The 20,824-nt window shown below is 37.8% G+C and overlaps 1 protein-coding gene across 10 annotated transcripts in view; it reads left to right on the top strand.

The window, feature by feature from the left end:
* dip2a (disco-interacting protein 2 homolog A) overlaps window positions 1-20,824 on the top strand; it is a 152,176-nt gene that overhangs the window by 59,705 nt on the left and 71,647 nt on the right. For 2 of the 10 annotated variants that reach the window (XM_051906675.1, XM_051906674.1), the window contains exon 1: window positions 18,376-18,708. The exons of the other annotated variants lie outside the window; for them this stretch is intronic. The gene's annotated coding sequence lies outside the window, so the exon portion shown is untranslated. Of the gene's footprint in view, window positions 1-18,375; window positions 18,709-20,824 lie in introns of those variants that run through there. 10 annotated transcript variants of the gene reach the window in all.

Genomic DNA, 20,824 nt, shown 5'->3' with positions numbered 1-20,824 from the left:
TCACAGACATAGTATAATACAAACATAAAATATCCATTAAATCAAAGACTAGACACAGAAGGAGATCAGTGAATTAGACAAGTTCAAGATGATTACAGCATCATCACAACAGCCAAAACACCTGATCAACCTCATGTTGGCTTTTTCCTGTCATAACAAATGTGTTTTATAAACACTCAGAGCAGCCAGAGAAAGCGAATGTAAAAGAGTCAAGAGCCCAACTAAAGCAGACACTGGTCACCACTATGGTGACTGCAATCTTCAATAAATTTTTATTTTCAATAAAACAGAAAACATCCAAATCTGTTAATTCTCAACAAGAACTTCTGTACATGTATGAAATAAATAATGTCAAACTGGTTTGTGAACTGTTTTCACGCTCAGTGTGGCTGAAGTTCTTGTGTTTCTGCTCATCTCTTCTTTTTTTTTCTGGTCTTGCTTCTCTGTCCTTCAGTGATTCTGCTTATCAGGTGTTCATCAGTGTCAGAATTCACTCACTTCTTTTCATTCACTTTGTTAGGTGTACTATATTAGTGAACTAATGTAGGGAATAGTGAATGAGGGTATAGGGTGTGATTTGGAACACAGCCTCTGAGTGTCGACTTTAAGCGCTGTTAACTCACAGTATATTCCTGTAGGCTATTTTCTCGAAAATTACAAATATTACCCAAAATGCATTGTTTTTTTTACAGTATATTACTGTTTTAATGGAAAATGGTTTGTTACTGTCAGAATTTGGCCGTTTTTCTACAGCAAGGTCTAACAGTGTATGTGCATATATGTTAAAATGTAATTTATTCCTGTGATCAAAGCTGAACATTTTTGATTATTATCAATGTTGAAAACAATTGTGGTGCTTCATATTTCTGTGGAAACCATAACACATTTTTTTTCAAGATTCCTTGACTAGAATTTCAAAAGAACAGCATTTATTTGAAATCTTTTGTAAATGAAAAATGTCTTTACTGTGACTTTTGATCAATTCAATGTCAAAGTCCTTGCTGAATAAAAATATAAACATTTTACTGACCCCTTTATTAAAAAGAAAAACTATACCAAAATCTATTTAAAAAACATTTATTTAATGCTAAGTATACTTAAAATCCATTAACATATTGACACATCACTGAAGACTTACTGATATAAAATTATAATGAAACTTTATTTCTTTATTGCACAATGCACATTTCTAAATACTATACCTAAAATGTGTTTTAATATCACTATTAATAAGGATTGTATGATCTTTGTATAATGTCAAACTTTAAATATTTAAAGTGTAGTACACTTGCAATAGTTCCACTTTAGTCCACCCAATCAGATATACTTCAGTATATATTTAGTTGGATCTCAGCACTACTGATGCACAATTAAAGTGCATTAAGTACAAAATTAATTGTTCCAGTTTAGCAGACTTTAAGTATACTACTTTAGTATACCAAAAGTACAGTCGCAGGGTATTTTTATTTAGCACATAAATATGTAAATGTATTTGTAGTATACTTCAAATACATTTTAGTATATTTTTTTTTCACTAGGGCCCACACTTTTGAATGGTAGTGTATTTTGCAAAAGATTTGCCCTGAGAGTGGTGTAAGAACAGTATCTACCAGCAGGGGTTAACTGGACCAAACCTTGACCCCTCATGTGTTACTAAAGAGCCTAATTACGTCTTGTTCACGTCCTGTGCTCTTTATTTCATCTGTTGTGAGGCGTTGTGTGTCTCCGTCACGTGTGTGAGGTGTAGTTGTTGCCAGAGACCCTCTGCGCTTCTCAGAATCTGCTTCCTGTCACCACACGAACCGTTCACGGCTGCTTTCCTCTTCCCTCTGAGCTCTTCAGCAGGAAGGAGATAGGAAACAAAGAACCCACTTCCTGCGCTGGACGCCAACATTCCGGACAATGGAGAAGGAAATGCTTGGTAACTAGAGGAGTTCGCTGTCCCAGCTTTCTATCAATCTCTCATTGTCTGCCCTCTCCACTGCCCTTTCAGTCTTTGTTGTTAGTTTATTACGCTCCAGTCTGTGGCGGAACAATGTTTTTCTAGTATTAGCGAGCCAATGGGATCGGCCTCTTCAATCAAAGTCATCTTTGCAGACGTTAACATGCTGTCACAGATTTGTGAGCTACAATTTGATTTGAGTCATCAATCCTGCACCGTTTCAAGCCCGACCCCTCGTACTAACCATCCCGTGTGTGTGTGTTTATTAACGGAGGCAGTCACCATGGAGACCTTCCAGAAAAAGGGGGAGGGGGACCAAACAGAGAGGCACAGATGCTTTAAGTCTGTGTATAAATCAACACCATAAAAATTCTGCGGGATCCAGATGCCGTTCCTCTCTGGAACAATGCGTGTGGCGGGCTGAGACGCCACTGGACGTGATTCATGCTCTCGGACCCTCGGGACACATGTCTCAGATGGGTTTGATCGCTCAAAGAGCGCCGCCTCCCTCCGGACTCCTCCGGCCCTTCAAAAGCATTCTGAGGTCTGCTGGAAACTCGAGGCCAGGTGGACCCACGGGATCGACAGGGAGAATATTGGCATATTGGGAAAACACTTTACTCAAATTGTAAAAAACGAATGTGATGTGAGACAAGATGTATGACAGAGGCAAGTTTGAAAACTGGCTTTTTCAGTGGGGTTAGAAACTGACAAAAATGGAACTAAATGATTTACAACACATTTGATTCATTTAGCAGTTCATGTAACACCATACCAAAATAGTCTGACAGGGTTTTCTTGCACTGATGAATCTACAGTGCTACGGCAAAAGAAATAATGATTTAGTCGTGCGCTTGTTTCTCAATTGAAGCACAGTAAAAACATGAATTGACAACACATCTTTCTATTACGTTATCCATGCTGGTTGATTCACAAATATACGACTCTTATGAGCTGAGTCTTTTAATGAAGTGGTCAAAATGAATCACAAATGAGTCACAGACAAACTCTGACTCTGTGAATCTGTCGGAGCGGTTACTGAATGAACTTCTGACCTCAAATCATTACTTTCTTCATGTGTGACTCAAAATAAACCAAGTGTTGTGTTGAGCTCGAAGTTCGTTAAAGTTAAATCAGTGTAAATACTGACTGGTTGTTCATATGTACCCTTGTGAAAAAGAAGTAAACTTTAGCATACTTTAAAAGTATACTTTAAAGTATAAGTATAAAGTATACATATACTTTAAAAGAAGTACTTAAGTAAGAACTGAAAGCAATGTTTTTGTATGCTTAATTGCATGTTAATGAATTATAGTTTAAATTTATATTAAATGCAGTCAGCTGAACTTTAGAGTGCTTATGACACACTTAAGTACATCTTTCATTTCATAATTCTGATGTCTGTGAAATATGGTTAAAGTTACTGCTGAATGTAATGACAAGCATTTATGATAAACTATAATATACTTTAATGTCATTTCTGTTGAAATGTATATGCCATGTATTTAAATTTGTAATTATATATTTACTTAATTACACATTTGTAACAATGAAGTTGCAATTTAGTACTTTTAAAATATATTAACTTTAAATGTAATATAGAATAACACACTACAGTTAAAATGATAATCAAGTACTTTCCATGTGCTTTAGTATGTTAGTCAACGCATCAAAATAAGTGTACTTCTTTAAAGCATGACAAAAGATTATTAAAACAATGATTTAAAATGTACTTTAGTAAAACTTTTAATTTGACATTATTGCAAAGTGCACTTACGAAACAGTCATGAAAGTGTCTCTCTTTAAGTGCACTTAAGTGGCCTTTTATTTCATTAATATTGTATTATCTGCAAGTACAGGTTTTTGATATATATACTTTTAAGATTTGAAGTACACTACAAGTGTACATTCATTACAACTAAACACTTCTCTTTCGCAAGGGTAGTTAATAAATGTAACATTTAGTATTCTAGTGCCATTAGCTTCCTCAGAAGTATGTGTTGTTGGAAGCGGAATCATAACGTGGAATCGGAAGTACACCTTAAGATTCCATTCATACTAGTGGCTTTGGCTTCCCATGCTTCTGTTTACTAGCCCTGCTCCATTTCCTTCTCAGTGTAAGCAGAAACGTAAGAAAGACGGTGTCTCATGAGGCTTTCCTTTCAACGCCCCACTCACTCCTGACTTCCGTCCTCTGTGCTGTTTTTAGCCAGCCTGTTTTTCCCCTCAGAACTTCAAGAGTCAAAGTCAATTGTCATGTCAGAGAACAGCTGGAGGAAGTGGAGTGAGTACAGAGAGAGACGTGAACTCTGTGCAGCCATGAAACTCTTCTCCCCGAAGAGCCCTCTGCAGTCACACGTTACGCTTGAGCGAGTGCTCTGGTTTTCTTGAGAAAATGTGAATGTGTGACTTTTCAGTTATCAAATGTTGAAGTTGTGTTGAATAGTTGTATAGTGTCAGGTCGGTGACTATGGTGTATGTATTATGGTGTTGGGTTTGTTGAGGCTTTCTGAAGGTTATCTCCATCTGCTGACGTCACACACTTGAGTGGTTCCTCAGTCAGATCTTGTTTTATGCTCTTGTCCAATGGAGTGGAGTGACCTTCACATTCCATTCCCAGCCCAGAGTGATGTCACACCTCTGAAGGGCCGGATCTGTGTGAGCTCAGGATCTCTACCTTACTCTCAAACTGCTCTAGCGCCACTGAGATTTGTCAGTGTGTTTGTGTTTATGTTGTAGTGTTTCCTGGAGTGCAATTATAATATTAGTATGATTTTTACATCAAAAATTGTCAGTCAAAAAGTCACATTTTCATGCAGATTTCTGTTGGTCAGCGCAGCAAATTCACATGGCTAACTTCAAAATCTTTATGGGTAAATCTTTCACAAATCCTCACGTGAAATTCCCATTCTTGTGGATTCCTCTTTGAAATGACTGGTTTTGGCCTGTGAAGATTCGCTGACCGCACCTGAAGAGCTACGCTTTCTTGCTCTGTTTGCATTGTGGCTTCTGAAGACAGTGTGTTTGGTAGGAAACATTAGAAGAGAGACACTATAAACTGACTTTGATTGTGACTTTGACAGCACACAAACACGTGTATACCTCTGTACTTTCCTTCTTTCACTCTCTGTGTTCCTAAAGTGACAGCTGCTATTTCTGAGACGTAGGTGTTGAACTAGAACATGGTTACGGTCAATAAACTTGTACTCTCTGTACCCGACGCAAGGAAGTATTCATGGTATGTTAGCTTTTACTTGCCTTTTCTTTGACCTGTGAACAGTTTGCAACAAGAATGTTATGCTCTGACTAATGACAGCTCATTTCCAAAATGCTGAATAAAATCAACAATCATTGATTTGAGTGGACTGTAACAGTCTGGTTGTTTTTTGTTTTTTTTGTCTGAATATAAAAGCTAAAAAGATTGCACAGGAACTCCAGAGAGCTTGCCTTATAAAAAAAGAAGTGCACTTAATTGTATTGAATGTGCACTTACAGTATACTTCAAATCTTAAAAGTATATCTTAAAGGTATATAGTAAAAATCTTCTGATAATATAATATTAATGAAATAAAAGGCCACTTAAGTGTACTTAAATAATGTAATAATGTAAAATTAAAAGTTTTACTTTAAAGTGCATTTTTAATATCATGTTTTAATAATCTTTTGTCGTGCTTTAAAGAAGTACACTTATTCTGATACTAAAGCATGTTATTCAATATTGTTATTCAATATTACATTTAAGGTTAATATATTTAAAATATACTAAATTGCATCATTGTTACAAATGTGTAATTACAAATATATCCAAATACATATACATAAATACATATTATATTTAAGTTTCAATAGAAATGACATTTAAGTATATTTTAGTTTATCATAAATGTTTTTCAGTACATTCAGCTGTAACTTATACCATAACCATATTTCAAAGACAACAGAAGTAATTATGAAATTACATATAAAGATGTATTTAAGTCCTACTAAAGTTCACTAAAGTTCAGCTGACTGCAATTAATGTAAATTTAAACTAGAATAAATTTTCATTTAATTGCAAGTAACTGTGTCTGAAATCAAAGTATTTTATTTCCATAATAAGTAGATGGGTGTGACAATATCTTATGCCACGAGATTTCGCGAGATTAAAATGTGAAGAGATTTCTCGTTGAGGTGAAAAGCTGCCTCATGATATTGCCATGACGGAGTGTGAGGGTGAAATTAGGATAGAATATGCCACCGCTACGTTTATATTATGCCTCCACTGTCATTTTGCTTTCTATAGAAATAAAAACCATTTAATTCAGTTGGATAATGGTCGCTTCAGTCCCATCCAGCTCATTCAACACAAGCAGCAGTGGCGTACGTAGTGCAGCAGGAATCAGTGTTTACTGGTCAGGTGACGAGAAGTGATGAGACGACTAACAAGACCATGGCAGAGGATTCGTTGCACAACAGAGCCTAAAAGCGTCTGACAAATGTCTTATCTTGTATAATTCGTGCTCAGCACCGCCACTCCCTGTTCACAGAGTACGCGCGATTGTGAAATTGAAAGCGAAAGTAAAACGCGAGCGCGCATTCAAACACGATTTCAATACCCCACATTTTGAAAGCGGCAACCTGATGCATGTAAATATCTCCCAATATGAAAGCTATCTTAGGCTGGGCTGAGTAGTTGTAATCATCTCTGTATCATGATTGAAGAAAAATTTGATCTCTGTTTGCACTTTGAATATTGAGAGAGTGCTTTGATTATGGTTGTGCTTATTGTTTGCACTCAATAAGACTAAGAGAAAACTGTGTTATTCATTTATATTTATACTATTTGTATTTCTATGATCAATTTGTGGAAAGGAGTTCAGTTAGAAGGTCAAAAGTTGTAGAAGCTCATAATTCGTGTACAGTAAGGTCTGAAGAGACTCATGAGATCATACAGGAGAAAAGCCAGTCAGTTGAGTTTGTGCTTGAGTATTGTTGTCTTTTACTGCATATGATAACTCATACTCAGAAAGTAGAACTGAAATAACATTCATTACAAGATGATTAGTTAAAACATGTCAGATGCACCTGCAGACTATGTATTTCATCATTGAGGATTTCTTAAAAATATTGTGTAAAAATCTTGTCTCATTCTCGGGAACTCAATCTCATGTCTCGTCTTGTGAGCTGTCTCGTCATACCCCTAGTAATAAGTACTATTTTTAAAAGCATGCCAAAGTATACTTCTTTTTCACAAGGTATTTACAAATGGATTAAAATTTGGTCGCTCAGGATATACATATCACATGTTAATGTGCCGTTTTCACTTTGAACTCTCCTTATGAAAAGTGCTTTTGTAAAGTGTTAAAGCTCTCTTAAAAGTTAAACCTAAAGAACTAGTCGAGCATCCTAACCCAAGTACACACCTACACATGACCTGTGTTGTCTTCTGCTGTGATTAGATGCATAAGTGTGAATATAAGGGTACCTGCATATCACAGTGTTAACTGTTTATAAAGTCAATATCTGTGTCATTATTATCATGGCTCTGTAATAATAGTGTCCTCTGCCTCAGACGAAAGTTCAATCAGTCTTATTCTGTTAACTACAGGCTGTTTCAGGTGAACTAGAGACCCTGTTTTGGCTCATTCAGGTGTGTTTGTGAATGAGTGAATCACAGCACAAACACAAAGAGTGGAGAAGGAGAGCGAGGGAGAGAGCAGCAGGGTGAGGCGTGGTGTCCTGGGCTCTGTGGCTCTCTGCTGCCACCTACTGAAGATCTTATTAACTCTACAAGGTTTTGTGGTGTGGCTGAAGGTGATGTTGTACAAATGCTGTGTGGCTGACTCTTTTAGGGGAGATGATGGCTTAGGCTTTCAAATGCTCCATCAGAAGACGCCGGTGGCAGACACATGCTTTGATTTTCGGACACACAGAGGCAGACCTCCCACACGAGCATGTGTTTGATAGCGGTTTTTAGGTGTGTGTGTGTTGAGTCATTAGCAGCAGAGACTGGTCTGTCTCAGCAGGGTATCAAGGTTTATGAAACAGCTGTGTGACAAGATGCATCAGCCCTTAATGAGCTGCTACCACACACACACACACACACACACACTTAGTATCACTTGGTAACTTGACTCCGTACTAATTGTTAACAGAAATGTCTTGGCTGTAAACAGGGCAGTTTGAAATGGCACACTAAATAGTATACAGTATGTGTACTAAGAAGAGAGCAGATGTTTTGTATGCTTGAAATCTCTGGATGACTCATACATTTGCCAAAATGTGCAGAATATAACTAGATAACACTGCACTGTTAATGTATCACAATGTGTAATGACCTCTACTTGACCTTACATTAATTTAAAAAATACAGTAAAAACAGTAATATTGTGAAATATTATTACACTGTAAAATAGCTGTTTTCCTTGTGAATATGTTGTAAAATGTAATTTATTCCTGTGATCAAAGCTGAATTTTCAGCATCATTACTCCAGTCTTCAGTGTCACATGATCCTTCAGAAATCATTCTAAAATGATGATTTGATGCTCAAGAAACATTTATGATTATTATCAGTGCTGAAAACAGTTGTGCTGCTTAATATTTCTGTGAAAAATGTGACATAAAGACGAGAGATGTGTTCTCTTCTGTTAAAGACCGTGACTCTGACGTGTGCACTTCTGAACAGGCCTTTGCTTATGTATCGTCACTCTTACTATGATAGCCGTTGAGGGACTTCATGAGCGTCTGAATTATTGATAGCACTCAGTAGCCGGAGGAGAGGTGTAGAGGAGAGACGTCCCATCTGCTGGAGGATCTGTCTCGTCTCCCTCCATCCAGCAGGATAGAGGAGGAGTAATGCAGAGAGAGATGTTCATATCTGCTCTTTGTGTCTGGGGAGTGTTTCATTATGTCTCTGTTACAGAAGCTAAACCTGCTGTCTGAGGCAGCATCCTCATGAGTGACTGATTTGGGACGCTCTACATGAGAAACTGCTCTGCACAGCACACAACTTGTGCACATGTGAAAACCCGATTCACAATTGATTCCAATATAGTTCAACATTAGCAAAACGATAGAAGTGACACTAGAATTTCCCTATGAGAAACTTGACATACATAAACATGTATTTCCTGTGTGCACAGGCACTTTTTTGTGCACACATAGAAGTCTGTTTTGTATTATCCAAAACTTCTTGCAAAAAAAGAAAATGTCGGGGCTCTGTACAAAACACACACATACCCAGTTTAGTCAGAGGTTGGTAGTAACGAAGTACATTTACTTTGTTACATTTACTTGAGTAGTTTTTTGGAAAATTTTTACTTTTTAGAGTAGATTTAAATGTGGGTACTTTTATTTTAACTTGAGTACACTTGTAATGAAAAATCTGTACTTTTACTAAGCTACGTTGGGCGACTTTCCTCTCGTTACTTTATGCCGCGATAACAAAGTATGTAGCATTTCTTTACTGTTTTTATGGACATATATCTTAATTTACACATTAAATAAGCTACCATTGTTCAGAGATTATGAAATGAACACCCGCCGTCCCGCGGTAATTTGTGGGTAGCCTAGCGCAGTGGCGGCGCCGGTGACCTGTGCGTCAGTTAACCAGTTTACACGCGCCTGCTGAAATATCAATGTGTATTTGATCATTGTTTGTGTTCAGATGTTCAGCAGTTATGAGTGCGAGCACATGTAAAGCGTTTTTTCTCTTTCTTCTTTCAAATGTAGCTGTATACGTTAGTATTATACAAAGCAAAGGACATGCAATGATATTTGGGCTACATATAACAGAAATAATGCTTGTCTCTTCTGTGTTTGTTGCAAAGAGATATCTAATTATGATAATTTAAATATCTATCTAAATAACATGCTATTGTATTGTTGTATATATATATATATATATATATATATATATATATAGTTACAAAGTAACTAGTAGCTAGCTAGTAGTTTTTTCATTGGATACTTTTTTTACTCTTACTCAAGTAACTATTAAGATTATTACTTTAACTTTTACTTTGAGTAAATATTTCTATAAGTACTTGTACTTTTACTTGAGTACAGTTTTTGGATACTCTACCCACCTCTGAGTTTAGTCCATTTTTATTTCCATTGTTACATATTAATTAAAATATATTTCTTTTAAACTTTTCTCTTACTTTGAGTGCTGTCTTGCACTCTAAATAATGCTGGGTTAAAAACAACCCAAGTTGGTTTGAAAATAGACAAACCCAGCGATTGGACTGTTTTAACCCAGCCATTGGGTTGTTTAACCCAGCGATTGGGTTGTTTAACCCAGCGATTGGGTTGTTTAACCCAGCGATTGGATTGTTTTAACCCAGCGATTGGATTGTTTTAACTCAGCCATTGGGTTGTTTTAACCCAGCCATTGGGTTGTTTTAACCCAGCCATTGGGTTGTTTAACCCAGCGATTGGGTTGTTTTAACCCAGCCATTGGGTTGTTTAACCCAGCCATTGGGTTGTTTAATCCGGTTGTTTAATCCGCTGTCTTTATATTTCAGGAAGGGCATCTGTGTCTTCAGAGTCTGTTGTTAAAAGCGCTGCATCATGAGCTCATGTTCTCCTCACAGGACACACGTGCTGCTGCCGAACGACGCGGCATGATTAAGATGCCTACTGTAGCTTTAGGAACAACCCTCGTGTTGGGAGCTGTAAGGTAGGAAATCCATGAGGTTTTGGAACAGAACATATGATAAAAGCTGCAGCTACTAAAATGTGTCTTACTTTATCTCTCTCAGTGTAATTTGGCAGAGGGATGAATCAGTTCTTCCTGCACAGTCATAGCTCAGTGTCTCCATTGTCCTCTTCAGCCACACACACACACACACACACACTCATACAGTGTTTCCTCTGACCTCCACTGCATTGCAGACACATTAAAGAGTGATTTGTTTTTAGGAATTTGGGAGCGGAAGCAGCGGTGTGGAACAGAGAGAGGGACAGATGATGAGGGTTGAGGGTTTGTGAGTGTGTTTGTGGATCATATTCCCACTGAGGCAGACGCTGAGGTCATAGCAGGTCACATCCACCAACTGACCCTCGTTTTAAAGCTGAAATGTGTCGTTTCTGTGCTTCTAGAGCATCAAAAAAACAGGATTTCAAAAATAACGACTGTTTTCAAACTGGTTTCCTGAACACACTCCCATCTTCCAAACACAGCCTTGGTGAGCAGCAGAGACTCGTTTCAAAATCTGTCACGACCTCATACTTTTAAACAGTAGTGTATGTGCTTAAACAATATTCCCAGCTTGAGAAACAACAAGTTTGTGCTGTCTGTGTGTGTGTGTGTGTGTGTGTGTGTGTGTGTGTGTGTGTGTGTGTGTGTGTTTAGACATTGTCTACATCTCATTTTAAATTTCATTTTGTAACTGTGTGTGTGTGTAAATGTGTCTCGTGTGATCAGTTCCTGTGTGTGTTATTCAGACAGATGGTAGTGTGGTTTAGGCCGGTGGTCTTCCTGCCCCAAACCTGGTGAGGCCAGCCTGTCACACAGCAGAGCAGCTGTGTGTGTGTGTGTTTGTGTGTGTGTTCTGTGGAATCAGTCATACACACCTGTGTTCTCATCCTGTACATATCACTCACTCTTTTAAAATATACTTCTAAGATTTGAAGTACACTACTAGTGCACATTCACTACAATTAAGTGCACTTCTCTTTTATAAGTTCAAACATGAATCACAGTGAAGATAATATAGTATTGGATGGCAAGTATGTACTAAATGCTACATCCTGTACCAGTGCAGTGTCACATGGTCTGTATGTTTCATGTAGGCTTGACACAGTGTGTGTGTCCACAGCTATTAAATGGATTTGTATGGCGTCCTCTGGAGATGTTTGGTGTTTAATGTCAGTGCTGGGCTGCAAACGTACCAGAGAGTCCCACCCTAATCACCCATTCAGACAGAGCAAAAGAGCCCATTCATATGATAATTCACCTTCATACAGCCGCTTGGTCCATTTATTTTCAGTTTTAGGGTTTAATGCCTTTGTGACCGGTAAAATACGACACACACACAACGACAACAATACAAAGCACTCATCTTGCATATTAACACATGCTAACACTCGTCTACTGCGGCTGCTATGCCACCTTCACTCATGATTGACACGACCTGTCAAATCGCTGCGGTTTACTTACTGCTTCATGATTGAGTTACATTTTTAAGCCCAACCTTATTTCCTGTCTGAAAGAGAAGACCCAAACACACAGATAACCTAGCCAGATGCTAACTGTTGCAGAGTGTATGTGTGTGTCAAAATTAAAACAAAGATTTTATAATAATTAGGGGTCGACGATATAACCAAAATCTTATGCTTGGCAAGATTTGATATCTTTATGTGTACTTGACCGTTTTATGAGCAACAAGTTGCAAAAAAGTACTCAATCTGTCACATACTGTGTGACAGGCCATTTTCTGTACTCGTGTTTTGGGTGTGTGCACACAGAAAGCCGTCTGTGAGACCAACACTGTCTCACAACCAATTCAGACATATTTTACGAGGTGGCTAATTCATATGAATTCGTACGATTTGGTTGACGAGTAGGTTTAGGGGCGGGGTTAGGGGTAGGTCATTCGTAAGAATTTATAGGAATTAACCCAGCGATTGGACTGTTTTAACCCAGCGATTGGGATGTTTTAACCCAGCGATTGGACTGTTTAAACCCAGCGATTGGGATGTTTTAACCTAGCGATTGGGTTGTTTAACACAGCGATTGGATTGTTTAACCCAGTGATTGGACAATTGGGCAATTTGTAAAATATGTAAGATTATGCAGAAATCGTACAAATTCGTATGAGCTCACTCATACGATTTTTGCTAAATCTTACGTATTTTACGAGTAGCCTCCTCGTCAGATATGTACGAATTCCCGTGAGATTGGGTTGGTCAGACAGCATGCAAGTACTGAATTGAGTTCTTTTTGCATCTTATTGTGCTTGAACAACTTAAAATTACTTGAGATAAAGCTAATTTGATGAAGCAACTATGTCTTTGAGCTCTTTTACCATGACGTGTTTCACGGGACTCGTACCCAAGCGCTTCACATCTCAAGTGCAGTGCTGTACCAGGTGAGCTGCTGAGCGAGTTTACTGTTTCAGAAAAGCCATATGAAGCTGGTTATGTGATGCAAACGTCAAAAACTTATTAGATTATAAATCATACACTATGGTAAAAATGTCTTCATAAGTCTTTGTAATTTGATAATCTGCCCCTGTAATCATGTGTGAAAAGTTGTTGGTGCTTTATCGGCACTATTGTGTGCAAATATGTAGGTGAGAGGCACATTTTTCCAATGAGCTTATGTTGCAAAAGACTGTTTATAATCGTTTGGCTCTGGCAGCAGATCTGGATTTGGCATTCTGCAAAGAGCAAGTCATTATCACCCACAATTTTAAAAATGTTTTTAAAATGTCTGTTTTTTGTTATTGAAAAGCAGCCGATGGGTGTGTGTGTGCGTGTGTGTGTTGCTCTTCTTCCGTGTTCCCCAGTGTGACAGCAATCCCAGCAGCCCCGTCTCCCCTTCAGTGTAAACGCCCTAATTACTCCTGTAGCAAACGAGAGAAAGACAGAGAGGAAGTTAATGAGAGGTGGGGGGTGAAAGCACTCCCTCTCTTCCTGCCTCCCTCTTCCCCCCTTTCTTTCCCTCTTTTCATCTTTCAATCCCTGTCTGACTAAATCCCTCTCCATCTCTCCTTCCTTTCGGCTGTTTTCTCCTCTCTCGTGTTCTTACCTTCCTATCTCTCACCCCCCAAAATTTATTTTATTTTGCCTTCCCCAATTTGCATATTTTACAGATTTTCTCCGTGAGGGAATCCATCTGGAATAGCTGGAATTCATATGCAGAGCATAATCAGTGTCTTATTCACAGAAGCGTGTGTCTGTCGCGCATGAGAGACGACACATTTGTATTGCTGATTGCATCTCTGCGGCACGTCTTGTAAATGTCGATGTCTCCGAGGATAGAGTCAAAGGGTGCAGACGTGTCGTGAAGCGCTGAGGATAAATGATCCTGGGTGAGAAGGTCTATTCCCGCTCTTTTCCTTCTCTTTATCTAAACCATTGGCTTCCTTTTCTGTGAATTCCTCCTCTCACCCTCCTTTGTGTATTTCGGCTCTAATGTTGCCTAATTGATGTTCAGCTATTCATTAAAGCGGCTGATGGTCCCTCTATCTTCCCTCAGGACTCAAACTCGTTCCTGTTTTCACTGGAGTGACATTATAATCAGACACGTCATCTGTGTTTGGTACTGTCACCTGTCTCACGTACATGTTCTCTTTTTGTTTATCTCATTGCATGAAGGTCTTCATAATACATTGTAAATTGTTCACCTTTTAGCAACTGTTTTGAAGCTTTTGAAAGGTAGTGTATGTGTATATGTATGTTTACATATATGTACGTTGTCATGTGAACAATCAGTCGGCAAATAATGTGATTTAAGACTCATTTTGAATCAGACACAAAGGAAGAATGGCTTCCGGTTAGGTGGTTCAGTTCCAGAATAGTCCGCTCCAGAACACAAATTATTCTGGTGGACTGTTTTGTGAATCTTGTGATTGATCTGTGAAAGAACATGTTCATAAGAGTCATTTATTCGCAATTCAGACATCACAACTCTTTGCAATCATGAAATAATATCTTATAGAACTGAACAATTAATCGTTAAAAGATCGCAATCTCGATTCAAACACCCATGTGATCTTATTCCTAAATGTACAAGTACAATCACAGCAAACATTCAGATCTGCGTTGGTGCTGCCGCTGACCCAGAGACACACAATATCATTATTTGTGTGTTACAATTCAAAATATCACAGAAGGATTGGGACAAAAGTTCATAGTTCGGATATAAACACTGATGTCTACGGTAGTGATCAAAATAGACTGAATCACCTTTTGCATGAAACTTCAATCTTCAAATATTGATTGGATCAGTTACATCATTACACCAGTAGGTGGTGACAAGTGAAATATATTCGTCATTGATTCATTTATTTAAGAGATTCGTTCAAAAATGCTGATTTATCTAGTAATTAAACAAGTGAAGTCTTTATGAGTGAGTCGGCGAATCATTCATTCAAGAGATTTGTTCAAAAACGATGATTCATCTAGTAATGAAACAAGTGAAGTCTTTATGAGAGAGTCATTGAATCATTCATTCAAGGGATTCGTTCAAAAATGTTGATTCATCCAGTAATGAAACAAGTGAAGTCTTTATGAGTGAGTTGTTGAATCATTCATTCAAGAGATTTAAAAAAAAAATGCTGATTCATCTAATAATGAAAAAAGTGAAGTCTTAATGAGTGAGTTGTTGATTCATTCAAGAGATTCGTTCAAAAACACTGATTCATCCAGTAATGAAACAAGTGAAGTCTTTATGAGTTGTTGATTCATTCATTTAAGAGATTCATTCAAAAACGCTGATTCATCCAGTAATGAAACAAGTGAAGTCTTTATGAGTGAGTCATTGAATCATTCATTCAAGACATTAGTTCAAAAACGCTGATTTATCTAGTAATGAAGCAAGTGAAGTCTTTATGAGTGAGTTATTGAATCATTCATTCAAGAGATTTAAAAAAAAAATGCTGATTCATCTAATAATGAAAAAAGTGAAGTCTTAATGAGTGAGTTGTTGATTCATTCAAGAGATTCATTCAAAAACACTGATTCATCCAGTAATGAAACAAGTGAAGTCTTTATGAGTTGTGGATTCATTCATTTAAGAGATTCATTCAAAAACGCTGATTCATCCAGTAATGAAACAAGTGAAGTCTTTATGAGTGAGTCATTGAATCATTCATTCAAGACATTAGTTCAAAAACGCTGATTTATCTAGTAATGAAGCAAGTGAAGTCTTTATGAATGAGTCGTTGAATCATTCATTCAAGAGATTTGTTCAAAAACGCTGATTCATCCAGCAATTAAACAAGTGAAGTCTTTATAAGTGAGTCATTGAATCACATTCAATCCAATTTTTTAAATAATTCAGATTAATTACATTTTAAATAAACTGCAGCAATTAACATTTTGTCAGAATCTGTAGTAAATTACATGTTATTTTGTTTAGTTGTCTGTTCAGAATCGTGGGAGAATCGGGATCTCTATTTTAACCAAAAAAATTGTGATTCTTAATTTATCCAAAATCATGCAGCTCTAATATCTTATGAAACCGCATACATTTTCCCAGCTTGTCAACGTCGGCCAAATTTTTGTAATGATTGACTCAAACTTTTATGGTTGCAGTTATTTACAAGAACATTCAATTGATTATAAGATGCATTATAAGGGTTTATGAATAATGATCCATATGATACACCATCTGCAGATCCCATGTATGGCTTGATTCTTCTTGCTAAAGCTTGTTAAATCTGATTAACCGGTGGCGCCTACACTGTGTTTATGCTTCAGGGCGTGTATTTGTGTGTGTGTGTGTGTGTGTGTGTGTGTGTGTGTGTGTGTGTAATTAAACAGTGCTCCTGCTTTAGAGAGGATCTAGCACTTGTGTTTCACACTTTGACTGAGAAGATTAGATGGAAATCTTACATTGTGTGTTTACAGACTTAAGACTTAATGATCATGTTTGGCCACACAGAACATCTCAAAGGGTTCTTGCTCTCTGACTCGTCTAGAAACATCTCAAAAATAAGATTTCATGCTGAATCCAGCACAAATGTTAGCTTGAATTTTCATGTCCATTTAGTCAAATGTGTAATAGAACTGAATGAACAGCATCTTGAGCTTCTTGCGATGTTTTCTTTGACAAAACATGTGACTTGTCACATTTAGCTGTGTTTCCAGCATGTCTGGTATTCTGCTGCGTTGGGTGGTGGTCGCACTAAAACAGATATGAGAACACTGCTCTCTTTCTCTCCCTAACAAGATCACACAATGTCAGCGTGTCAGTGAAGGGTCAATAGTCTCCTCGGCTCTGGATTCCTCACCAACACTGGATGAGAAGCGTATGAATGCAGCTCCTGTGTCCTGGATGCTTTTTGACAGGGCAGGTGTGTCATGTATGTGAAGGTTTGTTATGTATCTCAGTGTGTGCTTGTTTATATGTAAATAATGGATTCGGTTAGAACAAAAAATGCTTTACAGCCTGACAGGAAGCATCGTAGAACCTTTCTAATCTCATCAAAGAACATTTTATTCGCTAGTTCTTTTTTTTTTTTTTTTTTTTTAAATCTATGTTCTGCTGCTCTAAATGGATAATTGACCCCAAAAAATGAGAATTCTGTCATCATTTACTCCTCAATTCCGTTATTCCATGGAACACAAATGGAGGTTTTAAAGAATGTTCCGTTTTTGTCCATATAATAAATCTGAAGATGTTGTCACGTTCCAAAAATGACAAAAAAGAATCATGTGATACTCATGGCAAGTCATTTTGTGCTGAAAGTCTTGCATCTGTTAATCTCATTTGCATTCACATATATTCAAATATGGCAAATCAGTGATGATGAAGCCATTATTTGTTGCATGTCTTGACAATGTGAATATGTCGAGGTGCAGATTTTCAGTGAACAATAATAATAGTAATAATTGCTATTTTTATATGTCACCTTCAAAGGCAACTTCTCAATCCAATTTACATAAAAAAACAATACTAAAAATATTGAAGGAAAAGAAAAAATTAACAACAAACATGTATTGTATGTCAAAACAGTTAAAGTTGAAAACGAACATTAGTTGATGTATTATGAAAAAGAAAGTGCTAAATACTCATAAAAGTTAATTTGACTGAACCAATTAGTTTAATTTAAGTTTGTCATACTCAAACCAAATTATTTTGAGCGTTGGGGTTTACAGTGTGGATAATTGTTGTAAAAAGTTGTCAATCATTGAAGGCTCATAATAACTAAATTAAGAAATGAACCTTTCTGCAAAATGTTACCAAAATTATGAATAATATCACAGAATACAATATCAAAACAGTCAAGTAAAAGAACTGTTTTATGGTGCTTTTTCTCATTTTTGGAGCTTGACAGCATTCAAACACATTCACATTCATTATACGGTGAAGAGCAGCTTGAAAATTCTACAAAACAAGTTTGTCAGACTTTTGTTTCTCATGTATGAAAGTTAGGTTTTCATGACTATTGCTTTAGTCTTAGAACTTGTTTAAGATCTTGTTTAATCCATATAGCTCTCTATGCAAAAATAAGAAGACTCTTGATAGGCTGCTGATCTGAAGGTGCTGTAAAGATCCTCTGAAGAGCCTTTATCTGTGTGAGTGTGTGATGGACGGTGGGGGTTGGAGCGTTTTCTAATCCGTCAGGCTGGCTGGGCTCTGTGTCGACCCGGGAGGAGAGGAGAGGAGGGGAGGGGTAACGGAGAGAGAGAGAGCTGAGGTTTGGGGGGAGGAGGACAGACGGGAGGAAATGTGTGCGAGAGAGAGATAGAGACAGCAAAGGTTTGCACACTCCTCTCTGAGAGGAAACAAAGAGCTTCTAAAGCTCAAGCGGCTGACTTCAGCTCCTGACGCGGTCCGCCGGCCCGGCTTGACCTCAGCGTGGAGCTCCGTGCCTGCTTCTCCTTCCCGTCTGGACTCTGTGAGGGGGAACAGCCTGTGGTTGGACGAGCTGAGGGCACGTGCGCCGGCACTGCTGCTGACTCCACTCTGAGCTCTGCCTGCCAGACAGACACAAATCCACTCTAGAGCGGAGAAACTCATGCTTTAGGCTTTCTTTCAGAGAGTCGGACTGGATTCAGCGCTCCGGATGAGTGTTTCACACCTGTGCCAGCGAGATTCGTTGATCGAGTGGTGAGTGGGTGATGATGGGAAACTTTGACAGACTGTAAAAATCTGCAACCTGCAATTGTTACTTTAAAGAGCTACAAAAAAGTGTAGGATTTACTCTGAAACATTTTTCACTCAGAAATTGCTTGTACGTTTTACAAATAATGATAGAGGAATGGCAAGTAACACATTGAACTACACATTAAATTTTGAAGAAGATTGAAATGGTGTATTTTACTATGTATTTTAACCTGATTTAACCCATAAATATTAGTTTTGTTGGTATGAGTGCATGTGTTTAGTTTGATTCAGTGATGTGTTTGATTTAAAACCAGTTAAGTTAGATGTTGTCATTTTTAGGAGACCAGTGTTTTCTCTCTTATGTTTGTGGATGTATTGCTCCTACTGTAAAAGGTGAAAATAAAAGAAAGATTTACTAGAAAATACCATTTCAGTCTTTCGACTTCAGATTCATTGTGTTAATTGTTAAATTTACTAGCAAGCTCTGAGTGAAAACTGATTTGACACCAGATTTTTTCAGTGTAGGAGACTTGATCGTGTTCTCAGCTATGTTTCATAAATATAAGACACACATGAGACATACAGTAAGAATATGGTGGATAGCAAAGCTCAGATCACTTGGTCATGGAGTAATTCGATGAGAATTGAGTTCATATTGAGATGTGGCTGTTGATGTTGGCATCCCGGCAAATCTGAGCACAGTTTGAGATTCTATCGAGATCTCTTTTGAAACTCACACATGTTTGATCCCAGGGGTCTTTTTCATTGGAAACATTCGGAGAAGTAGGATAATCTCTATCTGCTCTCTGTTTAACCTCATTGCTGTGTTGGAGAAACAGTTGAGATCCCATTTATGATTATTCTGTCCTTGAACAATGTTAGATCAGTAACTGTTTAATGATGAAGGAATGCAGGGCTTTTTCTAAGTCTTTTTAAATCAAGCTGATTATTAGTCATCTGTGCTAGCAGGGGTCTTTCACATGTTTTCTGTCAGAAAAGTTCACAGGCAGGAGTTTGTGTAAACGGCAATAATCAGTCGCAGTTTGTCCCGCTGTGAGCGATCAGCAGAGACGGGGTTGGCAGTGATTCTGCCAGGCTGGCACCGCCGTGATCAGTGCCAGCGGGGAGAGTGGGTGTGGTGGGCATCAGACGTGCGCTTCATTATTGTCTGCAGATCATTATTTGATGCTGTTTCACACAGATCTATTGTTTTCATCTCATGTTGTGCTGGTGTTCTGCTGTACTGCCATTATTCAGTGCTTTTGTGATCTAAGCTGTGTGTGTGTGTGTGTGTGTGTGTGTGTGTGTGTGTGTGTGTGTGTGTGTGTGTGGGTGAGTGTGTGTGAGAGAGAGTTTTGGGGGATGGTGGTGAGAAAGAGTGAGAATTATTTATATAGCCTATTTATATGTAGTGAAAATATTGAAATAATCTGTTTATGTCTAAACAGACATCAATTTCAGCTTGAACTTCAGATTGTAAAAGTAAATAAATTAATAAATTGTTGCAATTTGTTGACAGCAAGCATACAATAGACTCTCATTATAAATGCACTTCTTTTTTATTTGTTGACAAACCTGTCAGAAAGATTTTCTTGAGTAATTGCCAACATGTCACAGATGCTGCCAGTAGATATTAACTTGTTTTGAACCCAGAACACTCTTTTAACACTGAGCTTTTGTTGCATGAGTTTACTGTATCATTATTAAAGGGGTGTTTGATTATGATTTCAACTTTTTTAACTTTAGTTAGTGTGTAATGTTGCTGTTTGAGCATAAACAACATCTGCAAAGTTACGACGCTCAAAGTTCAATGCAAAGAGAGATATTTTCTTGTACAGAAATCTCTGTTTAAGGACTACAACAAATGGCTAGTAGGGACTACAATGAGCTTCTTCCTGGGTTAGTGACATCACAAACCCCAAAATTTACATAAACCCCGCCCCCAAGAACACACAACAAAGGGGGCGAGGCCATGTTGGGCTGCTTTAGAGAAGAGAAAGAGTTGTTGTAGTAGAGTGTTGTTGCCATGCAGTCATTTTACGCCGGACTGCTTCACAAACGAGGGTCAATTCAACACTGGATTTGCACAAAATGTCAGCACATGCTAGTCAATGAGCTG

Source organism: Ctenopharyngodon idella, chromosome 9 (assembly GCF_019924925.1).
Source record: "Ctenopharyngodon idella isolate HZGC_01 chromosome 9, HZGC01, whole genome shotgun sequence".
In the NCBI taxonomy this organism is placed as follows: domain Eukaryota; kingdom Metazoa; phylum Chordata; class Actinopteri; order Cypriniformes; family Xenocyprididae; genus Ctenopharyngodon; species Ctenopharyngodon idella.
Note: the sequence above shows the minus strand (reverse complement) of the source record. Positions and strands in the feature narration are given on the sequence as shown.